The 12,962-nt window shown below is 34.3% G+C and overlaps 1 non-coding gene across 1 annotated transcript; it reads right to left on the bottom strand.

Moving 5' to 3' along the window:
- Positions 1-589: 589 nt before the first annotated feature.
- Positions 590-697, bottom strand: LOC126026849 (U6 spliceosomal RNA). Its single transcript, XR_007502059.1, has one exon. It is a non-coding gene; the product is annotated as a U6 spliceosomal RNA (small nuclear RNA).
- Positions 698-12,962: the final 12,265 nt, after the last annotated feature.

A 12,962-nucleotide genomic window follows, 5' to 3' on the forward strand; every position in this document is an offset into this window, starting at 1 on the left:
TTATTTACCTCTTTATTTTCCTTTAATCCGCCCATTATAAAGTTATAAATAAGGGAGAGGTGATGTTGAAGAGAAGCATAAGTAAAGGAATTAAAAATTGCACCTAGCAGACACATATAATGAAGGATTTTTCTTTTTAAGAATTATTGTGACCCTGGTGGTCTGTACTATGAAACACAATGTTGGAAACGCAATATTCTGCTGCTTTAGTTCCTCAGTCACCAGTCACCAGTCACCAATCACCAAGACCCTTCATTCCTTGTTATTTGGTTGTCTTGTTTCTGTTGCAATTTTCTTACATTGATGAAAAACTATATGCTGTGTCAAAGAAAGAAAACACATGCGAAAAGATAATGCATTCATTTGGAATTGAAACTATGTGTTTGATAAATAAAATTAATTACTAAAATGAATATCTATGAGTTGTCTTGAAATAATCACTACTTGTTTGACTCCCTGCCCTTTAAAACTGGCAGTGAGCATGTGTCTCCATGTCCAACTTAATATAGAGTATTTGTTTTTCTCAAATGTAAGTAAAGAACAAAATTATGATCTAGTTACATGTTAAAGTGGACCCTAATAATTTTTTTTAAATATGGAATGCTTCACAAATTTGCGTGTTTATTCTTGTGCCAGGGCCATGCTAATCTTCTCTGTATCGTTCCAATTTTAGTATACGTGCTTCTGAAGCGAGCATGACCCTAATATTTTATGTGTCAAAAATTCCCAAGTTTGAATATCTAAAACTGTTAAGGAACGTGCATATTTATAACTTAATGTTCCTGAAATGAAGTCTGATATTCTAAATTTGTAGCCATTTCCCCAGACTTTTGAGGCAGGGTTTGGGCATCTCAGACACTTTGGTGCGGAGAGGCTGCCAGTACTTCCTGGTGATGTTCTTGTGATGGGAGTGGACTGAAGGGCTTCAGAACTGTCATTCTAATATTTGACCTCACATGCTGGGCTTCACACTTAGGTGCATTGGCTCTATGCTGCATTATATTTATTTAGATCCAAGTGGAGCAGGAGATCACCAGATCTATAAGCTATGATACTTTGGAAGCTACTTGATATCAGCAAAGGAACTTGGATGCTCATACATGTGAAACATTTGCTCTAGCTCTTTGAATGATCTCTGATATCCCAAGCTTATATTCTCCTAAAGGGTTAACTTAAGATGTACTTGAATTTGTCTTGATAGGAAGTTCCAACTCAGTGAGAGTCAATGATCCTACTATAGGCCATTATATACCCACCTTTCAAAACACTGAAGACACACATATCTACTCTGCTGAAAGTAGTAGTGCTATAAAACCTCATAAGAATTTAGCATGAATTTACATAGAAAAGGTTTGATCCTTCCCAGTCCTGCAAAATAACCTTAACAGTCAAGGGTGTTAGATATAATATAGCAATTAGCATGTTCCTAGACCAGGTTCCATTCTTGGCACCACAGGATCCTTGGAACATCAATGGGTGTAGTCCTGGGGGACCCTCAAGTACATCAGTCATCATGTTTGGTTTGGTGATCCATTACTGTGAGTGAACCTAAGATCTCTACCACTGAGAGGGGTGTAGAAGAATCCCACCCTCTGGTCCTTGTGCTGATAAAAGAGTTGGTTTGCTGCGAGTCTCCAATGGGGTCATGGACCTCTTAGATACTTCTTCCATCAAAACCTAACCAATTTCATATAAACTCACATTGATGCCAATGTGAAGCACAAACAGAAATAATCTGGTGTGTGTATGTAGTTGCCTTTAAAGAACCTGATGGAATCATATACCCTGCTATATAGTCATACTGCCAAATACCCTGAAAGCGATTTTAATTTTGTGTCCTTTGCCCTAAAACTTACACTCTTACTTTGGTTTTATTTTAGCTACTTTTTTTTTTGCAGGTACCAATATAAGCATTTCATGATCATGAGGTGAATACCCTAATAAGAAATTTCACAAGATGGAAGATACTTAGGGATGCCAAGAATTATTTTTTAATGGTAGTGATTGCATAGCTCAATATTTTACAGCTAGGAAGTTCCCGGGGAACCTTAATAAATTGCCCCCATAAAATCTGCACATGATTTTTCAATATATTATCTAACAAGCTGAGAAGCACCATTAAGATTTTTATCATAATAATCTGTGACTTTCCACTGGAACTTCTTCTTTGCTTAGCTTCCTCATACCACCCAAATAGCATTAAATGTAGAGGCAAATAAAAATTACATAGACTTCTGCAGTCAAGAAAATGTTTAAAAAGAAGGTATATGTCTCTGTTTCCTAGAGATCCACTATGTACTCATTAAAATGATGTAGACGTCCAGCATTCCTGTTGCATATGAGTGCAAAGCCAGAGCTAGTGAGCTCTTTCAGCAAGTTGATAGAAAATGGACTCTGGGCAGACAGCCATACAGTCTTTACCATCAATCCTGTGTGTTTTAAAACAGCCCTTTCTGGTCTCTAAAAAATAAACTAGAATAATGTGGGTGACAGAGAACCTCCCTGGCCTAATTAAGGAAACACGTTAGTATCAAGGATGTAAATTCTCATAACATATTAATCGTAAGGTGTTTAAAAAAGCCATCACATAGCACTTGTTCCTCCTCCCTTCCTATGAGAAAGAGAAAATTAAAAAGGTGCCATATACAGAAGGAACAGAGCTTGTCTTTCCTTGGATCTTTCCAAGGAAGGAAAAGTAGGGTCTTCTGTACTCTGCAGAGAGTTCTGAATACAATCAAGCTGTACTGCTGACAGATTTCTCTTTCACCCCGCCCTTGGCACCAGGCCAGACACTGGGCTTCAAAGTATATCTGAGTGAAAGTTCATTTGAGATTTATCAACAAACATGAGTGCAGCCAAGTAATTCTGAATTGCTCTTATGTAAACAATGTTTATCTGTTATTTCCTTTTGAAAATAACTATTGTGTTTTTTGAATAAGCAAATAATATATTTTTCTTTGTGATTTTTTTACATGTTTTTATACAAATTCCACCAGTAAAACTTACTTTTGAAGGTCTCCAAATTGAAAAAATACTTCTTATATAAATGTGAGTGCAAACACAGAAATAATATGTATTGTTGTCTATTTTGCAAAGTTCCAAAGTTCTAGGATAATACATTTTCTACAAAGTATGTTTCTCCTCTTAAACCTCTATGTTCTTTAATCTGTAAAATGAAGGAATTGGACCTAAGTAGTAGGGGAAGAAGGATGAAGTGAGAAAATTTGTTTAATAATATTAAAAATCCTCTTCTAGCGATAAGTACTACTTAAACACATTTTAAATATCCGTCCTACCCTGTGCTTTCTTGGTACTTTTCTCAGTAGTAGGAATTGTAATAAGTTTCAAAGATAAACAAGCATATACATAAAACAGGTCCAAAACTCTAGTGTTAATTCAGTGCATATCTTGTTTTTGCATTAAATTCAAAAGATTTTGATTTTCGTTTTGAGTCCATGCACTTGCCTCCAGACTTCTAGTAATGTCCCAAGTACAACCAACCTCCATCACCTTAAGCTTCGGTTCTATAAACAAACTCTCAAGTTTTGTTGTGTTTGTACATTTGTTACTTTCTGGCTCTGTCTATTTCTCACATATATAGATATCATTCTGCTGCTCTTTCTGATTAACTTCACTCAACATACTGATAAGTCACATTTGTAATATCAAATTGTATGAGTTTATCTCTTATACTTGAGTGATATTTTATTGTATATATTTAACATATATGTATATACATATATATATATATATACATCCAGTCATCTGTTTATATTACTTAGGTTATCTTAAGATCTTGGCTTCTGTGAATAGTGCTCAAGGAAGGAAGAATAATAGAAAGCAATGAGCTTTATAGAGTAAATTAATAAAATAATCACTAATTTAAAATAATGGTGGAGAGACTGGAAGGATGGTATAATGGCTAAGTCTCTTACCTTACATCTGGTGTTTGAATCTTGGCAAAATAATAGATTCCTCAAGCCTTGCCTGAATTGATCCTGGAGAACAGTGACAGAAATAAGCCATAAAAACAGCTCAAGATGCTCCCAAAATAAAAAAAAATGAATGAACAAACAAACTAAATAATTAAATGGGTCAAAGAAATAGTAAAGTTGGTAAATTACTTGTCTTTCATGTTTCTAACCCAGTTCAGTGTCTGGTGCAATAAAACCTGAACACAGATCCCAGAAGAAAGCCCATAGCACCTCCCCCACTCCCACAAAACTGAGGCCAGAAAGATTAAGGGTTAAAGTACTTACATCACATGCTTTCAAACCCAGTTTAACACATTGCACCATATATTGTCACCTGACCACTTACTAGAAGTGATCATAAGCACCGAACCAGGAATAAGCTCTGAGCACAGCTGGATGTGGCCCAAACTCACCCAAGAGATACTCTCAGAGTATAGGAGCACTGCCTAATGTATTCTTTAGTATGGTGGGGTCCACATCTGGCAGTGATCATGTTAACTCTTGACTCAGGGAACACTGCTGGTAGTGATGCTGGGGACCTAACCAGAACTAGTGCATGTATAGTACACACCTTAACACACATACCATTTCACAAGCCTCATCACTGCTTAGGCTGAACCAGTTTTATTACTCAGTATACAAACAATAAGAGAATAAATGCATAAACAGTCTCCAAGAATCCACACAACTTCGTTAATATTTTTGAAGTGAAATGTTAATTGTCAATATATACCTGAAATTTCTTTATCACTCTAATCTTGTATGAGCTTTCATATCTTTGTTGCCATTAAAAATATCTTTTTCCTTATGTTTTATTGAAAATCATAATCAGTAAAACATTTTTAAAAGCCTTCAACTGATTTTGCTGAGATATTTGAAACTCTCATTATGTCATGACATTCTCCTTCATATAATTCTGAAAATACATCAAATTAAGATTTGCAAAAATCACAGAATTAACTGTTAAAAGACTAACTTGGTCTATAAATTTTTCTTAAAAGTGCTGTTGTTTTTAAGATATTTGCTGATCACTGCAAATCAGCATTTTCATAACTGTTGACAGGATATTTCCAAATATATAAAGGCAGTAGATAAACAAACGATATTTTAGCAACACTTCATTAAATACAAGGATGAAAAAGTTTGTTCAATAAATATGAATACAACAAACTGACCTATAAATATGTTCCTCGTTAAAATAAATAGAAGTCTCAAAACCTATGTTTTAATATAAAATTTAAAAATTGCTAATGATAAAATTTTTCCCCAAAATTTAATTACTTACAAAATTTGATTTAGACAAAAGTAAATGTTCGCAACTATTTCCTAAATAATTATAAGTAAAAATGACTATGTTATCAAGTAAATCTAAAATGGGGAAAAGTAGGATTTGTTTCTTGAAAGCAATGAAAAGGAATATTTTTATTACTTCTTGTTTAAATTATTGTATCTCTATAGAATGGAGTTTATAGTGTATTAAACAATTTAATTCTTGAAGTAAACTATACTTTTCATAAATATAATAAGTAGTTTTTCCCAGCATTATAGAATAAAAACAAATGAAAGCAGAATAAAATGTCCTTTACTAAAGTTTGTTAAAAATATTAGCAGTCACTATATTGAAATAACAGAAGACACGATCGTTGAAACAACATTTGTAGTGGTGAGAGTTAGGAGGCAAAATGGAATTTGGTCCTTGGAGAATGAATGAATAAAATGGAAATTGTGTTCAGCAAATCCATAGAGCTCACAGATGCTGTGCATTAACTGACATGTTGCATTATGCATTTGTTTTTAAATATATCTTTTTTTATTTTTGCTTTTTGGGGCCATACCCAATGACGCTCAGGGGTTACTCCTGATTATGAGCTCAAAAATCACTCCTGGCTCAGGGGACTATATAAGACACCAGGGATCGAACCAAGGTCCAAAGCCACGTGCAGGGCAAATGCCTTACCACTGTGCTATCGCTCCAGTCTCTATATCATTCCTAAAGACCAAAGATATGATTTATAAAATAATAATTTGCATGAAATCTGAAAAATACTTTCACTGTTTATTTCTGCAGTACCTGTAAACCAAAATAATTATATATTGAGTAGTAAGGTTATTTACACAATTTACAACATACTTCATTTTATTAAAAAGGTGCATATTACTACCCAACATTTGTTGTTTATAAAATATAAAAAGGGAGCTAAGAGAGAAAATTTAGAGATTTAGACACTTGCTTTGCATTCACTATTTGCCCACTATTTTGAGGACTGAGCATCATATAGGCCCCTAAGTATATCTGGATCCAACTCTGGACGTTTCTGAACACTGTTGGAGTGACTGAGATAAACCCTGTCATTAAGGGTCCAAGGTTCCAAGCAGCACCACATCCTTATACCCTAGTATTGAACCACTTAGCCCAGTAGGCCAAGCATGTTGGGATGGAAACCCTGGATCTCCTGAGGCTAAGAAGCCTCCGCCACTTAGCAAAAGAAACACAAAGAATGTTGATGAAACAGTTTTTTTAAGAGAACTGAAAAATATACTTTGCATAGGGACCCTCAGCATTGATCCCTGGCAATAGTGTTTCCCCAGCTCTGCAGGGGAAACTGTCAAGCAATGAGTATTCCTGACTACCTCTGGTTTGGACCTAATTTAAAATTAAAAGCAAATAAATCATTGAAATATATTAGCTATAGAATAAATGATCAAAGTAGACATATTAGATCTTTACCATTTTTTTCCTTCTGCCATGTCACACCAAAGATTAAATGCAGAGTATCATATCAAAAAATCGTACTCTATCAAAAAAAAACACACCAGTAATTGATCTCACTAATTTGCTAAGATGACCGAGGGCCAAGGAGGTAGAAACGGTGCTAAAATTTGACATGTTACAACCACGGCTCAATTCTCACACCATACTTATGGTATTCAAAAGACCATCAGCAGGTTTTCAGATCCCCATATCATCTTCAGGCAAGATCCCGGAAGTCCCACGAGCAACTCTGTAATGGCACTAGTAATTCAGGACACTGCAGAGGTGAATAGCATCATATACTTGCATTGACTTACCTACTTGGTTGACTTAGAAACGCAAGGATCTCCTGAACAGAACTTAAGTGGGCACATGTTGCCATAGGAATGAATCAATATATATTGATAAAAGTTCAGATGTATGAGGGATCTCGAAATTAATAGAATTCAATTTTTGCTTTGATCTCTCTTTCTGTAGCATCTTCTAAATCTAGATAACACAGCACCAATTGTTTTGAAGAATGTTCTGTCCTATGATGGAGTATGGTTTTGTGGAACACACCAAATTATTTGAAATAAGGGAGTTAGTAGGTTATGAAGAAAAAACTCATCATTATAAAGAAACTTCTCCAAGTTGATATGTTCAATCAGAGACAGTAAAGTTATTCATAATGCAAAAATTATGAACCACACTTTATATCTATATTCTATGAACACCCAAAATATTATTTTTGTGAGACTTACCATCATATCAACTAAGATGCTTTATACCATCATGATGGAAACCTTGGGAAATTACTTGTATAAGGAAGAATATTAAAGTATAATTTATTCTGTGCATGCTTATCTATGTACAAAGAATTAAGGAGGCTGGAGTGATAGAACAGTGGTAGGGCGTTTGCCTTTCACAGGGCTGACTCAGGACTGATGAGGGTTCGAATTCCAGCATCCCATATGGTCCCTTGAGCAAGGAGCAATTTCTGAGCGCAGAGCCAGGAGAGCCCTAAGTGCCACCGTGTGGCCCAAAAAAACAAAAAGAGAAAAAAAAGATGTTTTGAGGGTAAGGTTTTTAAATATTTTCCTGTCTATGGAGTTTATACTTCCTTCTCATTCAATATTAAATACAAATTTAAATGAGAAGTAGAAAAATAATAGCATGTTGAAGAAGATAAATCCACAACAATTGGGAATAAACTTAAAAACAATATTAGAGTTATGCTCTTATCAAAACAATTATTTTTTGGTGTTTTTTGGGGAGCCACATCTGATGACACTCAGGGATTACTCCTGTACCCAGAAATCACTCCTGACTTGGGGGACCATATGTGATGTCAGGGATCGAACTGCAGTCTGTCCTAGGTCAGCTGCTTGCAAGGCAAGCACCCTTGCACCACCTCTCTAGCCCCAAAACAATTATTTTTATAGTAAATATACCCTTTTTCTAGGTCCTTCTATTTGACTGAATTTTGAAATATATGGTGAAAAGAAGGGTCATCATATAGCTAGAGACTTGATGCCAAGAGACCTTTGTTCTTTTCTCTCAAAACCATATTTAAAGGTAATGACAATTCACATGCATAAGTTGAACAATGTCTTTATTGAGTATTTTATGATGGGATTATTCCAATTATAAATTATAACTATAGACAACATGACTGACTGAAATCAGCAAACTGGACAGTCACCCCAGGTGAGCTATTAGAGTCAGATAAAATTCTGAAATATCAGAATGCTTAGAAAAAAGCTTCAATTCAGAAAATAATACTCATCGCATTATAGTTATTGTAGAAACTATATATATATATATATATATATATATATATATATATATATATATATATATATATATATTGGGTCACACTTGGCACGAGGGACCATATGGGATGCCAGGATTTGAAACACCTTCTATCCTGGATCAGCTGTGTACAAGGCAAATGTCCTACTGCTGTGCTATATCTCTAGCCCCAAAACTATGTATTTCTATAGAACTTTGCAATGGCTCCCAGAGTTTTCTATGATTTTGAAAATCATAGGAATTAAATTAATATATTAAGAATCCACATTCGGAAACTAAAAATCTTCATTTGAATTTTTTACTCCTAGGGAACAAAAGTTATCCTATTTTTTTTCTAAATATGTAGTTTCAGTTCGGTTTAGTTTAGGCTAAAGCTCACAGATTTTCAAAACAAAATTGATTACATATGAGAAGTCATCAATAGTACTTCTAAGGGATTCAAAATTTTGACATCCCAGGTGGGTAACAGAGTAGCTCGAGTGGCAGCACCCTCATGATCCACCATAATTTGCTTTCTCTCATAATTTTCACGTTTTGTGTCAATTCCTAACACAAAAATGTCTAAGGCAGGGTAAAAGTAGTTAAGGCCTGTTCATAATTCTTTTACTTTATATTGTTAAAAAATGTCTCGAAAACCAAAGATTTCACCTCCATTTTTGTTTACTTATTTATGCACTTGTACTTTTAAAATAATAAATTGAATTTGTGTAATCTAGTTAGAATATTTAGTATGTAAAAGATAGGAAAATAATTTAGGTTTTCTAGTGTTCCTAAGTATGCAGACTGTTAACAATATTTTCTAAATTGTATAGTAAGGAACAAACCTGAGCATATGCTATTACAAATCAGAATTGAGGCCAAATACAATCAATGACCAAAATATGTTCAATTGAGAATTGGCTAAATTTAAGATTTTTAAATGTAAAGGGGGAAAGTCATTAGAAAAAAATAATGGAAAACCAGACAGTCTGTCCTCTACCTGAATGTCTTTATTTATTTTTTTTTTGAGGGTTGAAATAGTAGTATTACGCAACATAGTGGAAATTAGATATTAGTCATGACCTAATCCTTAATATCAAGTATGTACTTAAAGCAATGAAAACACTCAATGTCTGGTGAATTAATCAATGAATAGATATAATAAATCACAGTAAATCTGAGCTTCTTAAAATACAAAATTGAGAAACATTTTTTCTTTTTGAAAAATCTCTTTTATAGGTTAAATTCTATCATTTCACATTTCACAGTGCCCATTCATCAAGCTTTTATGTGTCTCTGTTCTTGGAGTATATTATAGTTGATTATTTTATTCTTGATATGGTAAAGCACTTAATCATTTATAAACTTGAGTTAGTCTGTTTTTTCACTTTGGATTCAAAATAGTATATAGTTTCTGTGGTAACTTTTGAGGATAGGAACTAAGTAATATTTTGTATTTTAGCAAAACTTATTTATACATTGTCTTTGTAAAGTCAGATTTTGGCTAAATCTCCTAACTTTATAAACCAATATCAGTTAAATTTAAGAAATAAATTGTTTTATATACAAATGTAACATAATAAATTACATTCAAATGGAAAACTATGTAAATTGATTACTTTAAAATAATAAAGGAAGGTCCAAAGCTATGAAACATCCATCTCTTTAAATAGGCCTAAAATAAAGGAAGGGCAATTATTTTTATTTTTTATTTTTGACTTAAAAAAAAAACAAGGCAACTGTATTTAAGTTTAAAAATTTTTTTAAGGAAAATAACCCAAAACTTTAAAAATATTTTCTTCCCTTTGAAAAGGGGATGGAGAACCAGAGAACACTATTCATGCAAGATTAGATGTGCTAAAATACTTTTAATTATTTCAGAATTCAAACCTGCTTTTGCTTACTTGAAATGGTTGCATAAATCCCATTATAATTCAACCCAAATGGTAGGGGCACTTCAATGAGCTTGTGGAATTGATTCAGGACATTAAAGAGACGCCCGCCGACTAAGTTATAAATCGCAAATCTAATCGGGAGTGAAGAGGTTAATTCAAGATTCTACTCAAACAAGCCTGGCGAAAAAGTTTTCAGGAATGTACTTTTTCTTTCTCTACCACCATCCTCCTCCTTTCTTTCCCTCCTCCCCTGTCCAACCACTTCTTTCTTTCTTCTTTTTATTTTTTTTTTATTTTATTTTTAACTCAGTAGGGTTTTGAAGAGAGGTTTGGAAGGGAAGGAGAGGGCTAGCTAGTTCCAGACCCCCTAGATTCCCCAGAGCACAGTTAAGGCAGGGGGGAGGGCTTCCGGCCAGGCAACCATCTGTAACATTCTGTGAACAGCAGGAACCCCGGCTGCTGGGTCAGAAAGATGGGGTGAAGATTTTTTGTCTGCACTCAAGACAAAAGTGAAGGAGTTTTTGCTCAGAACTTCAGTCTGAATAACTCTCTTTAAATTGAAGAGGAGCCCTAGAAGAAGGAGGCCCATTCAGGAGCTACTGCTGGTAAAGAGTCTCTCCAACAGGGCCTAAATAATAATACTCTGAAATCAGAGTTTGGCTTGACCACTGCCCAAACAGCCAGCCTGTCTTCTGGAATTTCTGGCAAGCAAGCTGGGAATGTCATCATCCCAGCTCCTGTCCCACTGTGGAACACTTTGGGGAATCAGTGGACTTGGCGTCTGATGTTCCTAACATGACTGCTTTCGAGGCTTGAGTCCATTCGAGTTGGCTTTTTTTGGAAAGTAGTCAGTGTCATTAAAACCTATTTTATGAAAGTGATTTTTTTGTGTTTCTAAGTTGAGGCCTGCACGTGTATCTATTTCCTCCAGTCCTTGCACAAAGATGGCGGGAACAATATGCTGCCTATGGAAAGTAGTAAAGAGTGACAATGGAAAAAATAACAGGGCTTTTTAACTTTAAACATCTGGAGAAAACACTCCAGGAAATGTTAACAGATAAACTAGGAACACACGCACAAACACATAAGCGTATGCCTATAACCTGACTTTTAGTGGGGAAAGCATTAGGAATATAATTTTTAAAATCTGTTTTTAGACAAGCCAAAAAAATACACAATTTTAAGAATAAAAATGATCTGAATTAGGAAGATTTCATTCAGATCTTTTCTGAAGGTCACATCAATGAGTAATGTCAAATCCCCAAAGCACAGAGGAACAAAAACATTTTCTCAGAAACGAAGGTGTAGGATTTTACTCCCCCCCCCCACTTTTCAGTAAAACTTTTTTTTAGTGTATTTAACTTCCTGGCAACAGACAAAAGAAGTGAACAAATTCAATTGTGGAGTATAAAGCTTAAAAAATAAGAATGTTTCAAAAAAATTCCAGTGTGCAGATGAATATTAGAATGAGCAACTCAGTTATAACTTGGTAACTATTTGTGAAAATATTACAGCCTAATGCACGAAAATAACTAAAGGAAAAAATATGCTTCGAGGGAAAATAAATCATAATGAGCATGTACTACTGTATTATTAAAAGAATAGTGGATACATTTCAACAGTTTTCCAGTTTGATTTTTCACATTTTTATATCATATGGTAATTACAAATAAATACTTCCATCTGGTATGTCTTTATTTTTGACTCTGAAACAGTTTTGTGATATCAAGATAAATACATTTGTAAAGGTTTTGGCATCAAAATGTAAAAATACAAAATCAAAGGTAATTATTAATGTTTTTCCTAGAGTAACTTGATACTGAGATGAGAAAAAAATCAGTTAAAATTTGAAAGTAAATATAGTATGTCAACAAAATACTTTATTAAAATTGAAAATAAATCTTATAGAAAAAAATTTCAGGGTTGCATTTATGTATTTAGGACTAGTGCTTAAATGGAGAGAAGGCCCTTAAAAACATGGGTAGAGGCACTTCCTGAGATTCTTGGGTACATTAATCTCGGTGTCAACATTCAGGGCCAAACTTTGAGATTTAATGTATAAGAAATTTTATTTATTATAATATTTTAATTCTGGCGTCACAGGGATTGTAGTGATCATGGGTCAGTCCTAGCAATGGGAATATGTGTGCTGAGAATTGAGCCCATGGTCCGCTGCAAGCAAGGAAAGCACCCTGCTCTGCCTCCTAATTTAATTATTCAGATTAGGAGAAAATGAGGCAACTATCAGGATTAAGAGGCCACCATAAAATTTAAGAAAAAAGGGGTTGTTAACCTATAAATCTATAGTGATCATTATTGTAATGAGTTTTCCATGATCCACAAAAACATTACTTAGCTATAGGCACTGATTGTATGTTCAGTGCAAATTTGCAGCCCAGAATTATAATAGTGTGATTGAAGGGTTGAAGAGATATAGTATAAGTGGGTGGGATGCTTGCCTTGCAGACAACTAAATTGATGTGATCTCCAGAACTTCAAATAATCCCCTAATCCTCATTGGGAGTAATCTAGAGCATGGAACCAGGAGCAAACCCTGAGCACAGCCTG

The sequence above is a fragment of the Suncus etruscus genome, chromosome 13 (assembly GCF_024139225.1).
Source record: "Suncus etruscus isolate mSunEtr1 chromosome 13, mSunEtr1.pri.cur, whole genome shotgun sequence".
NCBI classification, from domain to species: domain Eukaryota; kingdom Metazoa; phylum Chordata; class Mammalia; order Eulipotyphla; family Soricidae; genus Suncus; species Suncus etruscus.